Consider the following 20,351-nt stretch of genomic DNA (forward strand, 5'->3'; position numbering starts at 1 on the left):
AGATTCCATGAAAATATTTCCCCTCTATCTGGTTCCGACTTGCTTTGCAATACATGAAAGGAACTTATGGCAATCGGATCCTTGTGTAAGTTTTGAGGTGATCCAGAAATGTGATGTATAAGCAACAATACTCGTTGCATCTGGGCCAGTAGCGCAATGGACAACGCGTCTGACTACGAATCAGAAGATTGTAGGTTTGACTCCTACCTGGCTCGTACATGTTGCCGTGATCGTATAGTGGTTAGTACTCTGCGTTGTGGCCGCAGCAACCCCGGTCCGAATCCGGGTCACGGCAGTAACCCTTTGCTTACTTATTTTTAATGATATTTACCCAAGGTTTAAGAATATTCATGGATTTTCAGGAAATACACAACACATTTTATCTACGGCTTGTTCTCTTTGTTCTAGATGGCAAAAATCTGGAAATATGTGATTTAGCCTGTTCCGAAAATGTGTTGTGGAAAAAAGTAAAAACTTCACAAGAGTTCTCAATCACATGAAAATATTTCGTTATTAGCTGGTTTCCATTTGATTTGCCTCACATGATTCCCGGATTCCATGAAAATATTTCCCCTCTATCTGGTTCCGACTTGCTTTGCAATACATGAAAGGAACTTATGGCAATCGGATCCTTGTGTAAGTTTTAAGGTGATCCAGAAATGTGATGCATAAGCAACAATACTCATTGCATCTGGGCCAGTGGCGCAATGGACAACGCGTCTGACTACGAATCAGAAGATTGTAGGTTTGACTCCTACCTGGCTCGTACATGTTGCCATGATCGTATAGTGGTTAGTACTCTGCGTTGTGGCCGTAGCAACCCCGGTCCGAATCCGGGTCACGGCAGTAACCCTTTGCTTACTTATTTTTAATGATATTTACCCAAGGTTTAAGAATATTTACGGATTTTCTCTTTGTTCTAGATGGCAAAAATCTGGAAATATGTGATTTAGCCTGTTCCGAAAATGTGTTGTGGAAAAAAGTAAAAACTTCACAAGAGTTCTCAATCACATGAAAATATTTCGTTATTAGCTGGTTTCCATTTGATTTGCCTCACATGATTTCCGGAATCCATGAAAATATTTCCCCTCTATCTGGTTCCGACTTGCTTTGCAATACATGAAAGGAACTTATGGCAATCGGATCCTTGTGTAAGTTTTGAGGTGATCAAGAAATGTGATGCATAAGCAACAATACTCGTTGCATCTGGGCCAGTAGCGCAATGGACAACGCGTCTGACTACGAATCAGAAGATTGTAGGTTCGACTCCTACCTGCCTCGTACATGTTGCCGTGATCGTATAGTGGTTAGTACTCTGCGTTGTGGCCGCAGCAACTCCGATCCGAATCCGGGTCACGGCATTAACCCTTTGCTTACTTATTTTTAATGATATTTACCCAAGGTTTAAGAATATTCATGGATTTTCAGGAAATACACAACACATTTTATCTACGGCTTGTTCTCTTTGTTCTAGATGGCAAAAATCTGGAAATATGTGATTTAGCCTGTTCCGAAAATGTGTTGTGGAAAAAAGTAAAAACTTCACAAGAGTTCTCAATCACATGAAAATATTTCGTTATTAGCTGGTTTCCATTTGATTTGCCTCACATGATTTCCGGAATCCATGAAAATATTTCCCCTCTATCTGGTTCCGACTTGCTTTGCAATACATGAAAGGAACTTATGGCAATCGGATCCTTGTGTAAGTTTTGAGGTGATCCAGAAATGTGATGCATAAGCAACAATCCTCGTTGCATCTGGGCCAGTGGTGCAATGGACAACACGTCTGACTACGAATCAGAAGATTGTAGGTTCGACTCCTACCTGGCTCGTACATGTTGCCGTGATCGTATAGTGGTTAGTACTCTGCGTTGTGGCCGCAGCAACTCCGATCCGAATCCGGGTCACGGCATTAACCCTTTGCTTACTTATTTTTAATGATATTTACCCAAGGTTTAAGAATATTCATGGATTTTCAGGAAATACACAACACATTTTATCTACGGCTTGTTCTCTTTGTTCTAGATGGCAAAAATCTGGAAATATGTGATTTAGCCTGTTCCGAAAATGTGTTGTGGAAAAAAGTAAAAACTTCACAAGAGTTCTCAATCACATGAAAATATTTCGTTATTAGCTGGTTTCCATTTGATTTGCCTCACATGATTTCCGGATTCCATGAAAATATTTCCCCTCTATCTGGTTCCGACTTGCTTTGCAATACATGAAAGGAACTTATGGCAATCGGATCCTTGTGTAAGTTTTGAGGTGATCCAGAAATGTGATGCATAAGCAACAATCCTCGTTGCATCTGGGCCAGTGGTGCAATGGACAACACGTCTGACTACGAATCAGAAGATTGTAGGTTTGACTCCTACCTGGCTCGTACATGTTGCCGTGATCGTATAGTGGTTAGTACTCTGCGTTGTGGCCGCAGCAACCCCGGTCCGAATCCGGGTCACGGCAGTAACCCTTTGCTTACTTATTTTTAATGATATTTACCCAAGGTTTAAGAATATTCATGGATTTTCAGGAAATACACAACACATTTTATCTACGGCTTGTTCTCTTTGTTCTAGATAGCAAAAATCTGGAAATATGTGATTTAGCCTGTTCCGAAAATGTGTTGTGGAAAAAAGTAAAAACTTCACAAGAGTTCTCAATCACATGAAAATATTTCGTTATTAGCTGGTTTCCATTTGATTTGCCTCACATGATTTCCGGATTCCATGAAAATATTTCCCCTCTATCTGGTTCCGACTTGCTTTGCAATACATCAAAGGAACTTATGGCAATCGGATCCTTGTGTAAGTTTTAAGGTGATCCAGAAATGTGATGCATAAGCAACAATCCTCGCTGCATCTGGGCCAGTGGCGCAATGGACAACGCTTCTGACTACGTATCAGAAGATTGTAGGTTCGACTCCTACCTGGCTCGTACATGTTGCCGTGATCGTATAGTGGTTAGTACTCTGCGTTGTGGCCGCAGCAACCCCGGTCCGGGTCACGGCAGTAACCCCTTGCTTACTTATTTTTAATGATATTTACCCAAGGTTTAAGAATATTCATGGATTTTCAGGAAATACACAACACATTTTATCTACGGCTTGTTCTCTTTGTTCTAGATGGCAAAAATCTGGAAATATGTGATTTAGCCTGTTCCGAAAATGTGTTGTGGAAAAAAGTAAAAACTACCTGGCTCGTACATGTTGCCGTGATCGTATAGTGGTTAGTACTCTGCGTTGTGGCCGCAGCAACCCCGGTCCGAATCCGGGTCACGGCAGTAACCCTTTGCTTACTTATTTTTAATGATATTTACCCAAGGTTTAAGAATATTCATGGATTTTCAGGAAATACACAACACATTTTATCTACGGCTTGTTCTCTTTGTTCTAGATGGCAAAAATCTGGAAATATGTGATTTAGCCTGTTCCGAAAATGTGTTGTGGAAAAAAGTAAAAACTTCACAAGAGTTCTCAATCACATGAAAATATTTCGTTATTAGCTGGTTTCCATTTGATTTGCCTCACATGATTTCCGGATTCCATGAAAATATTTCCCCTCTATCTGGTTCCGACTTGCTTTGCAATACATGAAAGGAACTTATGACAATCGGATCCTTGTGTAAGTTTTAAGGTGATCCAGAAATGTGATGCATAAGCAACAATACTCGTTGCATCTGGGCCAGTGGCGCAATGGACAACGCTTCTGACTAAGTATCAGAAGATTGTAGGTTCGACTCCTACCTGGCTCGTACATGTTGCCGTGATCGTATAGTGGTTAGTACTCTGCGTTGTGGCCGCAGCAACCCCGGTACGAATCTGGGTCACGGCAGTAACCCTTTGCTTACTTATTTTTAATGATATTTACCCAAGGTTTAAGAATATTCATGGATTTTCAGGAAATACACAACACATTTTATCTACGGCTTGTTCTCTTTGTTCTAGATGGCAAAAATCTGGAAATATGTGATTTAGCCTGTTCCGAAAATGTGTTGTGGAAAAAAGTAAAAACTTCACAAGAGTTCTCAATCACATGAAAATATTTCGTTATTAGCTGGTTTCCATTTGATTTGCCTCACATGATTTCCGGATTCCATGAAAATATTTCCCCTCTATCTGGTTCCGACTTGCTTTGCAATACATCAAAGGAACTTATGGCAATCGGATCCTTGTGTAAGTTTTAAGGTGATCCAGAAATGTGATGCATAAGCAACAATCCTCGCTGCATCTGGGCCAGTGGCGCAATGGACAACGCTTCTGACTACGTATCAGAAGATTGTAGGTTCGACTCCTACCTGGCTCGTACATGTTGCCGTGATCGTATAGTGGTTAGTACTCTGCGTTGTGGCCGCAGCAACCCCGGTCCGGGTCACGGCAGTAACCCCTTGCTTACTTATTTTTAATGATATTTACCCAAGGTTTAAGAATATTCATGGATTTTCAGGAAATACACAACACATTTTATCTACGGCTTGTTCTCTTTGTTCTAGATGGCAAAAATCTGGAAATATGTGATTTAGCCTGTTCCGAAAATGTGTTGTGGAAAAAAGTAAAAACTACCTGGCTCGTACATGTTGCCGTGATCGTATAGTGGTTAGTACTCTGCGTTGTGGCCGCAGCAACCCCGGTCCGAATCCGGGTCACGGCAGTAACCCTTTGCTTACTTATTTTTAATGATATTTACCCAAGGTTTAAGAATATTCATGGATTTTCAGGAAATACACAACACATTTTATCTACGGCTTGTTCTCTTTGTTCTAGATGGCAAAAATCTGGAAATATGTGATTTAGCCTGTTCCGAAAATGTGTTGTGGAAAAAAGTAAAAACTTCACAAGAGTTCTCAATCACATGAAAATATTTCGTTATTAGCTGGTTTCCATTTGATTTGCCTCACATGATTTCCGGATTCCATGAAAATATTTCCCCTCTATCTGGTTCCGACTTGCTTTGCAATACATGAAAGGAACTTATGACAATCGGATCCTTGTGTAAGTTTTAAGGTGATCCAGAAATGTGATGCATAAGCAACAATACTCGTTGCATCTGGGCCAGTGGCGCAATGGACAACGCTTCTGACTAAGTATCAGAAGATTGTAGGTTCGACTCCTACCTGGCTCGTACATGTTGCCGTGATCGTATAGTGGTTAGTACTCTGCGTTGTGGCCGCAGCAACCCCGGTACGAATCTGGGTCACGGCAGTAACCCTTTGCTTACTTATTTTTAATGATATTTACCCAAGGTTTAAGAATATTCATGGATTTTCAGGAAATACACAACACATTTTATCTACGGCTTGTTCTCTTTGTTCTAGATGGCAAAAATCTGGAAATATGTGATTTAGCCTGTTCCGAAAATGTGTTGTGGAAAAAAGTAAAAACTTCACAAGAGTTCTCAATCACGGTCCGAATCTGGTTTCCATTTGATTTGCCTCACATGATTTCCAGATTCCATGAAAATATTTCCCCTCTATCTGGTTCCGACTTGCTTTGCAATACATGAACGGAACTTATGGCAATCGGATCCTTGTGTAAGTTTTGAGGTGATCCAGAAATGTGATGCATAAGCAACAACACTCGTTGCATCTGGGCCAGTGGCGCAATGGACAATGCGTCTGACTACGAATCAGAAGATTGTAGGTTCGACTTCTACCTGGCTCGTACATGTTGCCGTGATCGTATAGTGGTTAGTACTCCACGTTGTGGCTGCAGCAACCCGGGTCACGGCAGTAACCCTTTGCTTAGTTATTTTTAATGATATTTACCCAAGGTTTAAGAATATTCATGGATTTTCAGGAAATACACAACACATTTTATCTACGGCTTGTTCTCTTTGTTCTAGATGGCAAAAATCTGGAAATATGTGATTTAGCCTGTTCCGAAAATGTGTTGTGGAAAAAAGTAAAAACTTCACAAGAGTTCTCAATCACATGAAAATATTTCGTTATTAGCTGGTTTCCATTTGATTTGCCTCACATGATTTCCGGATTCCATGAAAATATTTCCCCTCTATCTGGTTCCGACTTGCTTTGCAATACATGAAAGGAACTTATGGCAATCGGATCCTTGTGTAAGTTTTGAGGTGATCCAGAAATGTGATGCATAAGCAACAATACTCGCTGCATCTGGGCCAGTGGCGCAATGGACAACGCTTCTGACTACGTATCAGAAGATTGTAGGTTCGACTCCTACCTGGCTCGTACATGTTGCCGTGATCGTATAGTGGTTAGTACTCTGCGTTGTGGCCGCAGCAACCCCGGTCCGGGTCACGGCAGTAACCCTTTGCTTACTTATTTTTAATGATATTTACCCAAGGTTTAAGAATATTCATGGATTTTCAGGAAATACACAACACATTTTATCTACGGCTTGTTCTCTTTGTTCTGGATGGCAAAAATCTGGAAATATGTGATTTAGCCTGTTCCGAAAATGTGTTGTGGAAAAAAGTAAAAACTTCACAAGAGTTCTCAATCACGGTCCGAATCTGGTTTCCATTTGATTTGCCTCACATGATTTCCAGATTCCATGAAAATATTTCCCCTCTATCTGGTTCCGACTTGCTTTGCAATACATGAACGGAACTTATGGCAATCGGATCCTTGTGTAAGTTTTGAGGTGATCCAGAAATGTGATGCATAAGCAACAACACTCGTTGCATCTGGGCCAGTGGCGCAATGGACAATGCGTCTGACTACGAATCAGAAGATTGTAGGTTCGACTTCTACCTGGCTCGTACATGTTGCCGTGATCGTATAGTGGTTAGTACTCCACGTTGTGGCTGCAGCAACCCGGGTCACGGCAGTAACCCTTTGCTTAGTTATTTTTAATGATATTTACCCAAGGTTTAAGAATATTCATGGATTTTCAGGAAATACACAACACATTTTATCTACGGCTTGTTCTCTTTGTTCTAGATGGCAAAAATCTGGAAATATGTGATTTAGCCTGTTCCGAAAATGTGTTGTGGAAAAAAGTAAAAACTTCACAAGAGTTCTCAATCACATGAAAATATTTCGTTATTAGCTGGTTTCCATTTGATTTGCCTCACATGATTTCCGGATTCCATGAAAATATTTCCCCTCTATCTGGTTCCGACTTGCTTTGCAATACATGAAAGGAACTTATGGCAATCGGATCCTTGTGTAAGTTTTGAGGTGATCCAGAAATGTGATGCATAAGCAACAATACTCGCTGCATCTGGGCCAGTGGCGCAATGGACAACGCTTCTGACTACGTATCAGAAGATTGTAGGTTCGACTCCTACCTGGCTCGTACATGTTGCCGTGATCGTATAGTGGTTAGTACTCTGCGTTGTGGCCGCAGCAACCCCGGTCCGGGTCACGGCAGTAACCCTTTGCTTACTTATTTTTAATGATATTTACCCAAGGTTTAAGAATATTCATGGATTTTCAGGAAATACACAACACATTTTATCTACGGCTTGTTCTCTTTGTTCTGGATGGCAAAAATCTGGAAATATGTGATTTAGCCTGTTCCGAAAATGTGTTGTGGAAAAAAGTAAAAACTTCACAAGAGTTCTCAATCACATGAAAATATTTCGTTATTAGCTGGTTTCCATTTGATTTGCCTCACATGATTTCCGGAATCCATGAAAATATTTCCCCTCTATCTGGTTCCGACTTGCTTTGCAATACATGAAAGGAACTTATGGCAATCGGATCCTTGTGTAAGTTTTGAGGTGATCCAGAAATGTGATGCATAAGCAACAATCCTCGTTGCATCTGGGCCAGTGGTGCAATGGACAACGCGTCTGACTATGAATCAGAAGATTGTAGGTTCGACTCCTACCTGGCTCGTACATGTTGCCGTGGTTGTATAGTGGTTAGTACTCTGCGTTGTGGCTGCCGCAACCCCGGTCTGAATCCGGGTCACGGCAGTAACCCTTTGCTTACTTATTTTTAATGATATTTACCCAAGGTTTAAGAATATTCATGGATTTTCAGGAAATACACAACACATTTTATCTACAGCTTGTTCTCTTTGTTCTAGATGGCAAAAATCTGGAAATATGTGATTTAGCCTGTTCCGAAAATGTGTTGTGGAAAAAACTAAAAACTTCACAAGAGTTCTCAATCACATGAAAATATTTCGTTATTAGCTGGTTTCCATTTGATTTGCCTCACATGATTTCCGCATTCCATGAAAATATTTCCCCTCTATCTGGTTCCGACTTGCTTTGCAATACATGAAAGGAACTTATGGCAATCGGATCCTTGTGTAAGTTTTGAGGTGATCCAGAAATGTGATGCATAAGCAACAATACTGGTTGCATCTGGGCCAGTGGCGCAATGGACAACGCGTCTGACTACGAATCAGAAGATTGTAGGTTTGACTCCAACCTGGCTCGTACATGTTGCCGTGATCGTATAGTGGTTAGTACTCTGCGTTGTGGCCGCAGCAACCCCGGTCCGAGTCCGGGTCACGGCAGTAACCCTTTGCTTACTTATTTTTAATGATATTTACCCAAGGTTTAAGAATATTCATGGATTTTCAGGAAATACACAACACATTTTATCTACGGCCTGTTCTGTTTGTTCTAGATGGCAAAAATCTGGAAATATGTGATTTAGCCTGTTCCGAAAATGTGTTGTGGAAAAAAGTAAAAACTTCACAAGAGTTCTCAATCACATGAAAATATTTCGTTATTAGCTGGTTTCCATTTGATTTGCCTCACATGATTTCCAGATTCCATGAAAATATTTCCCCTCTATGTGGTTCCGACTTGCTTTGCAATACATGAAAGGAACTTATGGCAATTGGATCCTTGTGTAAGTTTTGAGGTGATCCAGAAATGTGATGCATAAGCAACAATCATCGTTGCATCTAGGCTAGTGGCGCAATGGACAATGCGTCTGACTACGAATCAGAAGATTGTAAGTTCGACTCCTACCTGGCTCGTACATGTTGCTGTGATCGTATAGTGGTTAGTACTCTGCGTTGTGGCCGCAGCAACCCCGGTCCGAATACGGGTCACGGCAGTAACCCTTTGCTTACTTATTTTTAATGATATTTACCCAAGGTTTAAGAATATTCATGGATTTTCAGGAAATACACAACACATTTTATCTACGGCTTGTTCTGTTTGTTCTAGATGGAAAAAATCTGGAAATATGTGTTTTAGCCTGTTCCGAAAATGTGTTGTGGAAAAAAGTAAAAACTTCACAAGAGTTCTCAATCACATGAAAATATTTCGTTATTAGCTAGTTTCCATTTGATTTGCCTCACATGATTTCCGCATTCCATGAAAATATTTCCCCTCTATCTGGTTCCGACTTGCTTTGCAATACATGAAAGGAACTTATGGCAATCGGATCCTTGTGTAAGTTTTGAGGTGATCCAGAAATGTGATGCATAAGCAACAATACTGGTTGCATCTGGGCCAGTGGCGCAATGGACAACGCGTCTGACTACGAATCAGAAGATTGTAGGTTTGACTCCAACCTGGCTCGTACATGTTGCCGTGATCGTATAGTGGTTAGTACTCTGCGTTGTGGCCGCAGCAACCCCGGTCCGAGTCCGGGTCACGGCAGTAACCCTTTGCTTACTTATTTTTAATGATATTTACCCAAGGTTTAAGAATATTCATGGATTTTCAGGAAATACACAACACATTTTATCTACGGCTTGTTCTCTTTGTTCTAGATGGCAAAAATCTGGAAATATGTGATTTAGCCTGTTCCGAAAATGTGTTGTGGAAAAAAGTAAAAACTTCACAAGAGTTCTCAATCACGGTCCGAATCTGGTTTCCATTTGATTTGCCTCACATGATTTCCAGATTCCATGAAAATATTTCCCCTCTATCTGGTTCCGACTTGCTTTGCAATACATGAACGGAACTTATGGCAATCGGATCCTTGTGTAAGTTTTGAGGTGATCCAGAAATGTGATGCATAAGCAAAAATACTCGTTGCATCTGGGCCAGTGGCGCAATGGACAACGCGTCTGACTACGAATCAGCAGATTGTAGGTTCGATTGTAGGTTCGACTCCTACCTGGCTCGTACTCTGCGTTGTGGCTGCAGCAACCCCGGTCCGAATGCGGGTCACGGCAGTAACCCTTTGCTTACTTATTTTTAATGATATTTACCCAAGGTTTAAGAATATTCATGGATTTTCAGGAAATACACAACACATTTTATCTACGGCTTGTTCTCTTTGTTCTAGATGGCAAAAATCTGGAAATATGTGATTTAGCCTGTTCCGAAAATGTGTTGTGGAAAAAAGTAAAAACTTCACAAGAGTTCTCAATCACATGAAAATATTTCGTTATTAGCTGGTTTCCATTTGATTTGCCTCACATGATTTCCAGATTCCATGAAAATATTTCCCCTCTATGTGGTTCCGACTTGCTTTGCAATACATGAAAGGAACTTATGGCAATTGGATCCTTGTGTAAGTTTTGAGGTGATCCAGAAATGTGATGCATAAGCAACAATCCTCGTTGCATCTAGGCTAGTGGCGCAATGGACAATGCGTCTGACTACGAATCAGAAGATTGTAGGTTCGACTCCTACCTGGCTCGTACATGTTGCCGTGATCGTATAGTGGTTAGTACTCTGCGTTGTGGCCGCAGCAACCCCGGTCCGAATACCGGTCACGGCAGTAACCATTTGCTTACTTATTTTTAATGATATTTACCCAAGGTTTAAGAATATTCATGGATTTTCAGGAAATACACAACACATTTTATCTACGGCTTGTTCTGTTTGTTCTAGATGGAAAAAATCTGGAAATATGTGATTTAGCCTGTTCCGAAAATGTGTTGTGGAAAAAAGTAAAAACTTCACAAGAGTTCTCAATCACATGAAAATATTTCGTTATTAGCTGGTTTCCATTTGATTTGCCTCACATGATTTCCAGATTCCATGAAAATATTTCCCCTCTATCTGGTTCCGACTTGCTTTGCAATACATGAAAGGAACTTATGGCAATCGGATCCTTGTGTAAGTTCCTTGTGTAAGTTTTGAGGTGATCCAGAAATGTGATGCATAAGCAACAATACCACTTGCATCTGGGCTAGTGGCGCAATGGACAACGCGTCTGACTACGGAGCAGAAGATTGTATGTTCGACTCCTACCTGGCTCGTACATGTTGCTGTGATCGTATAGTGGTTAGTACTCTGCGTTGTGGCCGCCGCAACCCCGGTCCGAATCCGGGTCACGGCAGTAACCCTTTGCTTACTTATTTTTAATGATATTTACCCAAGGTTTAAGAATATTCATGGATTTTCAGGAAATACACAACACATTTTATCTACGGCTTGTTCTCTTTGTTCTAGATGGCAAAAATCTGGAAATATGTGATTTAGCCTGTTCCGAAAATGTGTTGTGGAAAAAAGTAAAAACTTCACAAGAGTTCTCAATCACGGTCCGAATCTGGTTTCCATTTGATTTGCCTCACATGATTTCCAGATTCCATGAAAATATTTCCCCTCTATCTGGTTCCGACTTGCTTTGCAATACATGAACGGAACTTATGGCAATCGGATCCTTGTGTAAGTTTTGAGGTGATCCAGAAATGTGATGCATAAGCAACAACACTCGTTGCATCTGGGCCAGTGGCGCAATGGACAATGCGTCTGACTACGAATCAGAAGATTGTAGGTTCGACTTCTACCTGGCTCGTACATGTTGCCGTGATCGTATAGTGGTTAGTACTCCACGTTGTGGCTGCAGCAACCCGGGTCACGGCAGTAACCCTTTGCTTAGTTATTTTTAATGATATTTACCCAAGGTTTAAGAATATTCATGGATTTTCAGGAAATACACAACACATTTTATCTACGGCTTGTTCTCTTTGTTCTAGATGGCAAAAATCTGGAAATATGTGATTTAGCCTGTTCCGAAAATGTGTTGTGGAAAAAAGTAAAAACTTCACAAGAGTTCTCAATCACATGAAAATATTTCGTTATTAGCTGGTTTCCATTTGATTTGCCTCACATGATTTCCGGATTCCATGAAAATATTTCCCCTCTATCTGGTTCCGACTTGCTTTGCAATACATGAAAGGAACTTATGGCAATCGGATCCTTGTGTAAGTTTTGAGGTGATCCAGAAATGTGATGCATAAGCAACAATACTCATTGCATCTGGGCCAGAGGCGCAATGGACAACGCGTCTGACTACGAATCAGAAGATTGTAGGTTTGACTCCTACCTGGCTCGTACATGTTGCCGTGATCGTATAGTGGTTAGTACTCTGCGTTGTGGCCGCAGCAGTAACCCTTTACTTACTTATTTTTAATGATATTTACCCAAGGTTTAAGAATATTCATTGATTTTCAGGAAATACACAACACATTTTATCTACGGCTTGTTCTCTTTGTTCTAGATGGCAAAAATCTGGAAATATGTGATTTAGCCTGTTCCGAAAATGTGTTGTGGAAAAAAGTAAAAACTTCACAAGAGTTCTCAATCACATGAAAATATTTCGTTATTAGCTGGTTTCCATTTGATTTGCCTCACATGATTTCCGGATTCCATGAAAATATTTCCCCTCTATCTGGTTCCGACTTGCTTTGCAATACATGAAAGGAACTTATGGCAATCGGATCCTTGTGTAAGTTTTGAGGTGATCCAGAAATGTGATGCATAAGCAACAATCCTCGTTGCATCTGGGCCAGAGGCGCAATGGACAACGCGTCTGACTACGAATCAGAAGATTGTAGGTTTGACTCCAACCTGGCTCGTACATGTTGCCGTGATCGTATAGTGGTTAGTACTCTGCGTTGTGGCCGCAGCAACCCCGGTCCGAATCCGGGTCACGGCAGTAACCCTTTGCTTAGTTATTTTTAATGATATTTACCCAAGGTTTAAGAATATTCATGGATTTTCAGGAAATACACAACACATTTTATCTACGGCTTGTTCTCTTTGTTCTAGATGGCAAAAATCTGGAAATATGTGATTTAGCCTGTTCCGAAAATGTGTTGTGGAAAAAAGTAAAAACTTCACAAGAGTTCTCAATCACATGAAAATATTTCGTTATTAGCTGGTTTCCATTTGATTTGCCTCACATGATTTCCGGATTCCATGAAAATATTTCCCCTCTATCTGGTTCCGACTTGCTTTGAAATACATGAAAGGAACTTATGGCAATCGGATCCTTGTGTAAGTTTTGAAGTGATCCAGAAATGTGATGCATAAGCAACAAAACTCGTTGCATCTGGGCCAGTGGCGCAATGGACAACGTGTCTGACTACGAATCAGAAGATTGTAGGTTCAACTCCTACCTGGCTCGTACAGGTTGCCGTGATTGTATAGTGGTTAGTACTCTGCGTTGTGGCCGCAGCAACCCCGGTCCGAATCCGGGTCACGGCAGTAACCCTTTGCTTACTTATTTTTAATGATATTTACCCAAGGTTTAAGAATATTCATGGATTTTCAGGAAATACACAACACATTTTATCTACAGCTTGTTCTCTTTGTTCTAGATGGCAAAAATCTGGAAATATGTGATTTAGCCTGTTCCGAAAATGTGTTGTGGAAAAAAGTAAAAACTTCACAAGAGTTCTCAATCACATGAAAATATTTCGTTATTAGCTGGTTTCCATTTGATTTGCCTCACATGATTTCCGGATTCCATGAAAATATTTCCCCTCTATCTGGTTCCGACTTGCTTTGCAATACATGAAAGGAACTTATGGCAATCGGATCCTTGTGTAAGTTTTGAGGTGATCCAGAAATGTGATGCATAAGCAACAATACTCATTGCATCTGGGCCAGAGGCGCAATGGACAACGCGTCTGACTACGAATCAGAAGATTGTAGGTTTGACTCCAACCTGGCTCGTACATGTTGCCGTGATCGTATAGTGGTTAGTACTCTGCGTTGTGGCCGCAGCAACCCCGGTCCGAATCCGGGTCACGGCGGTAACCCTTTGCTTACTTATTTTTAATGATATTTACCCAAGGTTTAAGAATATTCATGGATTTTCAGGAAATACACAACACATTTTATCTACGGCTTGTTCTCTTTGTTCTAGATGGCAAAAATCTGGAAATATGTGATTTAGCCTGTTCCGAAAATGTGTTGTGGAAAAAAGTAAAAACTTCACAAGAGTTCTCAATCACATGAAAATATTTCGTTATTAGCTGGTTTCCATTTGATTTGCCTCACATGATTTCCGGATTCCATGAAAATATTTCCCCTCTATCTGGTTCCGACTTGCTTTGCAATACATGAAAGGAACTTATGGCAATCGGATCCTTGTGTAAGTTTTGAGGTGATCCAGAAATGTGATGCATAAGCAACAATCCGCGTTGCATCTGGGCCAGTGGCGCAATGGACAACGCGTCTGACTACGAATCAGAAGATTGTAGGTTCGACTCCTACCTGGCTCGTACATGTTGCCGTGATCGTATAGTGGTTAGTACTCTGCGTTGTGGCCGCAGCAGTAACCCTTTACTTACTTATTTTTAATGATATTTACCCAAGGTTTAAGAATATTCATTGATTTTCAGGAAATACACAACACATTTTATCTACGGCTTGTTCTCTTTGTTCTAGATGGCAAAAATCTGGAAATATGTGATTTAGCCTGTTCCGAAAATGTGTTGTGGAAAAAAGTAAAAACTTCACAAGAGTTCTCAATCACATGAAAATATTTCGTTATTAGCTGGTTTCCATTTGATTTGCCTCACATGATTTCCGGATTCCATGAAAATATTTCCCCTCTATCTGGTTCCGACTTGCTTTGCAATACATGAAAGGAACTTATGGCAATCGGATCCTTGTGTAAGTTTTGAGGTGATCCAGAAATGTGATGCATAAGCAACAATCCTCGTTGCATCTGGGCCAGTGGCGCAATGGACAACGCGTCTGACTACGAATCAGAAGATTGTAGGTTCGACTCCTACCTGGCTCGTACAGGTTGCCGTGATCGTATAGTGGTTAGTACTCTGCGTTGTGGCCGCAGCAACCCCGGTCCGAATCTGGGTCACGGCAGTAACCCTTTGCTTACTTATTTTTAATGATATTTACCCAAGGTTTAAGAATATTCATGGATTTTCAGGAAATACACAACACATTTTATCTACAGCTTGTTCTCTTTGTTCTAGATGGCAAAAATCTGGAAATATGTGATTTAGCCTGTTCCGAAAATGTGTTGTGGAAAAAAGTAAAAACTTCACAAGAGTTCTCAATCACATGAAAATATTTCGTTATTAGCTGGTTTCCATTTGATTTGCCTCACATGATTTCCAGATTCCATGAAAATATTTCCCCTCTATCTGGTTCCAACTTGCTTTGCAATACATGAAAGGAACTTATGGCAATCGGATCCTTGTGTAAGTTTTGAGGTGATCCAGAAATGTGATGCATAAGCAACAATACTCGTTGCTTCTGGGCCAGTAGCGCAATGGACAACGCGTCTGACTACGAATCAGAAGATTGTAGGTTTGACTCCTACCTGGCTCATACATGTTGCCGTGATCGTATAGTGGTTAGTACTCTGCGTTGTGGCCGCAGCAACCCCGGTCCGAATCCGGGTCACGGCAGTAACCCTTTGCTTACTTATTTTTAATGATATTTACCCAAGGTTTAAGAATATTCATGGATTTTCAGGAAATACACAACACATTTTATCTACGGCTTGTTCTCTTTGTTCTAGATGGCAAAAATCTGGAAATATGTGATTTAGCCTGTTCCGAAAATGTGTTGTGGAAAAAAGTAAAAACTTCACAAGAGTTCTCAATCACATGAAAATATTTCGTTATTAGCTGGTTTCCATTTGATTTGCCTCACATGATTTCCGCATTCCATGAAAATATTTCCCCTCTATCTGGTTCCGACTTGCTTTGCAATACATGAAAGGAACTTATGGCAATCGGATCCTTGTGTAAGTTTTGAGGTGATCCAGAAATGTGATGCATAAGCAACAATCCTCGTTGCATCTGGGCCAGTGGCGCAATGGACAACGCGTCTGACTACGAATCAGAAGATTGTAGGTTCGACTCCTACCTGGCTCGTACAGGTTGCCGTGATCGTATAGTGGTTAGTACTCTGCGTTGTGGCCGCAGAAACCCCGGTCCGAATCTGGGTCACGGCAGTAACCCTTTGCTTACTTATTTTTAATGATATTTACCCAAGGTTTAAGAATATTCATGGATTTTCAGGAAATACACAACACATTTTATCTACAGCTTGTTCTCTTTGTTCTAGATGGCAAAAATCTGGAAATATGTGATTTAGCCTGTTCCGAAAATGTGTTGTGGAAAAAAGTAAAAACTTCACAAGAGTTCTCAATCACATGAAAATATTTCGTTATTAGCTGGTTTCCATTTGATTTGCCTCACATGATTTCCAGATTCCATGAAAATATTTCCCCTCTATCTGGTTCCGACTTGCTTTGCAATACATGAAAGGAACTTATGGCAATCGGATCCTTGTGTAAGTTTTGAGGTGATCCAGAAATGTGATGCATAAGCAACAATACTCGTTGCTTCTGGGCCAGTAGCGCAATGGACAACGCGTCTGACTACGAATCAGAAGATTGTAGGTTTGACTCCTACCTGGCTCATACATGTTGCCGTGATCGTATAGTGGTTAGTACTCTGCGTTGTGGCCGCAGCAACCCCGGTCCGAATCCGGGTCACGGCAGTAACCCTTTGCTTACTTATTTTTAATGATATTTACCCAAGGTTTAAGAATATTCATGGATTTTCAGGAAATACACAACACATTTTATCTACGGCTTGTTCTCTTTGTTCTAGATGGCAAAAATCTGGAAATATGTGATTTAGCCTGTTCCGAAAATGTGTTGTGGAAAAAAGTAAAAACTTCACAAGAGTTCTCAATCACATGAAAATATTTCGTTATTAGCTGGTTTCCATTTGATTTGCCTCACATGATTTCCAGATTCCATGAAAATATTTCCCCTCTATCTGGTTCCGACTTGCTTTGCAATACATGAAAGGAACTTATGGCAATCGGATCCTTGTGTAAGTTTTGAGGTGATCCAGAAATGTGATGCATAAGCAACAATACTCGTTGCTTCTGGGCCATTAGGGCAATGGACAACGCGTCTGACTACGAATCAGAAGATTGTAGGTTTGACTCCTACCTGGCTCGTACATGTTGCCGTGATCGTATAGTGGTTAGTACTCTGCGTTGTGGCCGCAGCAACCCCGGTCCGAATCCGGGTCACGGCAGTAACCCTTTGCTTACTTATTTTTAATGATATTTACCCAAGGTTTAAGAATATTCATGGATTTTCAGGAAATACACAACACATTTTATCTACGGCTTGTTCTCTTTGTTCTAGATGGCAAAAATCTGGAAATATGTGATTTAGCCTGTTCCGAAAATGTGTTGTGGAAAAAAGTAAAAACTTCACAAGAGTTCTCAATCACATGAAAATATTTCGTTATTAGCTGGTTTCCATTTGATTTGCCTCACATGATTTCCAGATTCCATGAAAATATTTCCCCTCTATCTGGTTCCGACTTGCTTTGCAATACATGAAAGGAACTTATGGCAATCGGATCCTTGTGTAAGTTTTGAGGTGATCCAGAAATGTGATGCATAAGCAACAATACTCGTTGCTTCTGGGCCATTAGGGCAATGGACAACGCGTCTGACTACGAATCAGAAGATTGTAGGTTTGACTCCTACCTGGCTCGTACATGTTGCCGTGATCGTATAGTGGTTAGTACTCTGCGTTGTGGCCGCAGCAACCCCGGTCCGAATCCGGGTCACGGCAGTAACCCTTCGCTTACTTATTTTTAATGATATTTACCCAAGGTTTAAGAATATTCATGGATTTTCAGGAAATACACAACACATTTTATCTACGGCTTGTTCTCTTTGTTCTAGATGGCAAAAATCTGGAAATATGTGATTTAGCCTGTTCCGAAAATGTGTTGTGGAAAAAAGTAAAAACTTCACAAGAGTTCTCAATCACATGAAAATATTTCGTTATTAGCTGGTTTCCATTTGATTTGCCTCACATGATTTCCAGATTCCATGAAAATATTTCCCCTCTATCTGGTTCCGACTTGCTTTGCAATACATGAAAGGAACTTATGGCAATCGGATCCTTGTGTAAGTTTTGAGGTGATCCAGAAATGTGATGCATAAGCAACAATACTCGTTGCTTCTGGGCCATTAGGGCAATGGACAACGCGTCTGACTACGAATCAGAAGATTGTAGGTTTGACTCCTACCTGGCTCGTACATGTTGCCGTGATCGTATAGTGGTTAGTACTCTGCGTTGTGGCCGCAGCAACCCCGGTCCGAATCCGGGTCACGGCAGTAACCCTTTGCTTACTTATTTTTAATGATATTTACCCAAGGTTTAAGAATATTCATGGATTTTCAGGAAATACACAACACATTTTATCTACGGCTTGTTCTCTTTGTTCTAGATGGCAAAAATCTGGAAATATGTGATTTAGCCTGTTCCGAAAATGTGTTGTGGAAAAAAGTAAAAACTTCACAAGAGTTCTCAATCACATGAAAATATTTCGTTATTAGCTGGTTTCCATTTGATTTGCCTCACATGATTTCCAGATTCCATGAAAATATTTCCCCTCTATCTGGTTCCGACTTGCTTTGCAATACATGAAAGGAACTTATGGCAATCGGATCCTTGTGTAAGTTTTGAGGTGATCCAGAAATGTGATGCATAAGCAACAATACTCGTTGCTTCTGGGCCAGTAGCGCAATGGACAACGCGTCTGACTACGAATCAGAAGATTGTAGGTTTGACTCCTACCTGGCTCGTACATGTTGCCGTGATCGTATAGTGGTTAGTACTCTGCGTTGTGGCCGCAGCAACCCCGGTCCGAATCCGGGTCACGGCAGTAACCCTTTGCTTACTTATTTTTAATGATATTTACCCAAGGTTTAAGAATATTCATGGATTTTCAGGAAATACACAACACATTTTATCTACGGCTTGTTCTCTTTGTTCTAGATGGCAAAAATCTGGAAATATGTGATTTAGCCTGTTCCGAAAATGTGTTGTGGAAAAAAGTAAAAACTTCACAAGAGTTCTCAATCACATGAAAATATTTCGTTATTAGCTGGTTTCCATTTGATTTGCCTCACATGATTTCCAGATTCCATGAAAATATTTCCCCTCTATCTGGTTCCGACTTGCTTTGCAATACATGAAAGGAACTTATGGCAATCGGATCCTTGTGTAAGTTTTGAGGTGATCCAGAAATGTGATGCATAAGCAACAATACTCGTTGCTTCTGGGCCAGTAGCGCAATGGACAACGCGTCTGACTACGAATCAGAAGATTGTAGGTTCGACTCCTACCTGGCTCGTACATGTTGCCGTGATCGTATAGTGGTTAGTACTCTGCGTTGTGGCCGCAGCAACCCCGGTCCGAATCCGGGTCACGGCAGTAACCCTTTGCTTACTTATTTTTAATGATATTTACCCAAGGTTTAAGAATATTCATGGATTTTCAGGAAATACACAACACATTTTATCTACGGCTTGTTCTCTTTGTTCTAGATGGCAAAAATCTGGAAATATGTGATTTAGCCTGTTCCGAAAATGTGTTGTGGAAAAAAGTAAAAACTTCACAAGAGTTCTCAATCACATGAAAATATTTCGTTATTAGCTGGTTTCCATTTGATTTGCCTCACATGATTTCCAGATTCCATGAAAATATTTCCCCTCTATCTGGTTCCGACTTGCTTTGCAATACATGAAAGGAACTTATGGCAATCGGATCCTTGTGTAAGTTTTGAGGTGATCCAGAAATGTGATGCATAAGCAACAATACTCGTTGCTTCTGGGCCATTAGGGCAATGGACAACGCGTCTGACTACGAATCAGAAGATTGTAGGTTTGACTCCTACCTGGCTCGTACATGTTGCCGTGATCGTATAGTGGTTAGTACTCTGCGTTGTGGCCGCAGCAACCCCGGTCCGAATCCGGGTCACGGCAGTAACCCTTCGCTTACTTATTTTTAATGATATTTACCCAAGGTTTAAGAATATTCATGGATTTTCAGGAAATACACAACACATTTTATCTACGGCTTGTTCTCTTTGTTCTAGATGGCAAAAATCTGGAAATATGTGATTTAGCCTGTTCCGAAAATGTGTTGTGGAAAAAAGTAAAAACTTCACAAGAGTTCTCAATCACATGAAAATATTTCGTTATTAGCTGGTTTCCATTTGATTTGCCTCACATGATTTCCAGATTCCATGAAAATATTTCCCCTCTATCTGGTTCCGACTTGCTTTGCAATACATGAAAGGAACTTATGGCAATCGGATCCTTGTGTAAGTTTTGAGGTGATCCAGAAATGTGATGCATAAGCAACAATACTCGTTGCTTCTGGGCCAGTAGCGCAATGGACAACGCGTCTGACTA

The 20,351-nt window shown here is 40.7% G+C and overlaps 5 non-coding genes across 5 annotated transcripts; all 5 read left to right on the forward strand.

Moving 5' to 3' along the window:
* Positions 1-7,739: 7,739 nt before the first annotated feature.
* On the forward strand, positions 7,740-7,812 carry TRNAH-AUG (transfer RNA histidin (anticodon AUG)). Its single transcript has one exon. It is a non-coding gene; the product is annotated as a tRNA-His (tRNA).
* A 6,471-nt stretch (positions 7,813-14,283) lies between these two features.
* On the forward strand, positions 14,284-14,356 carry TRNAR-ACG (transfer RNA arginine (anticodon ACG)). The gene has a single exon. It is a non-coding gene; the product is annotated as a tRNA-Arg (tRNA).
* A 451-nt stretch (positions 14,357-14,807) lies between these two features.
* Positions 14,808-14,880, forward strand: TRNAR-ACG (transfer RNA arginine (anticodon ACG)). The gene has a single exon. It is a non-coding gene; the product is annotated as a tRNA-Arg (tRNA).
* A 1,029-nt stretch (positions 14,881-15,909) lies between these two features.
* TRNAR-ACG (transfer RNA arginine (anticodon ACG)) lies at positions 15,910-15,982 on the forward strand. The gene has a single exon. It is a non-coding gene; the product is annotated as a tRNA-Arg (tRNA).
* Positions 15,983-19,215: 3,233 nt separating this feature from the next.
* On the forward strand, positions 19,216-19,288 carry TRNAR-ACG (transfer RNA arginine (anticodon ACG)). The gene has a single exon. It is a non-coding gene; the product is annotated as a tRNA-Arg (tRNA).
* The last annotated feature ends 1,063 nt before the right edge of the window (positions 19,289-20,351 follow it).

Source organism: Rhinoderma darwinii, chromosome 3 (genome assembly GCF_050947455.1).
Source record: "Rhinoderma darwinii isolate aRhiDar2 chromosome 3, aRhiDar2.hap1, whole genome shotgun sequence".
NCBI classification, from domain to species: Eukaryota; Metazoa; Chordata; class Amphibia; order Anura; family Rhinodermatidae; genus Rhinoderma; species Rhinoderma darwinii.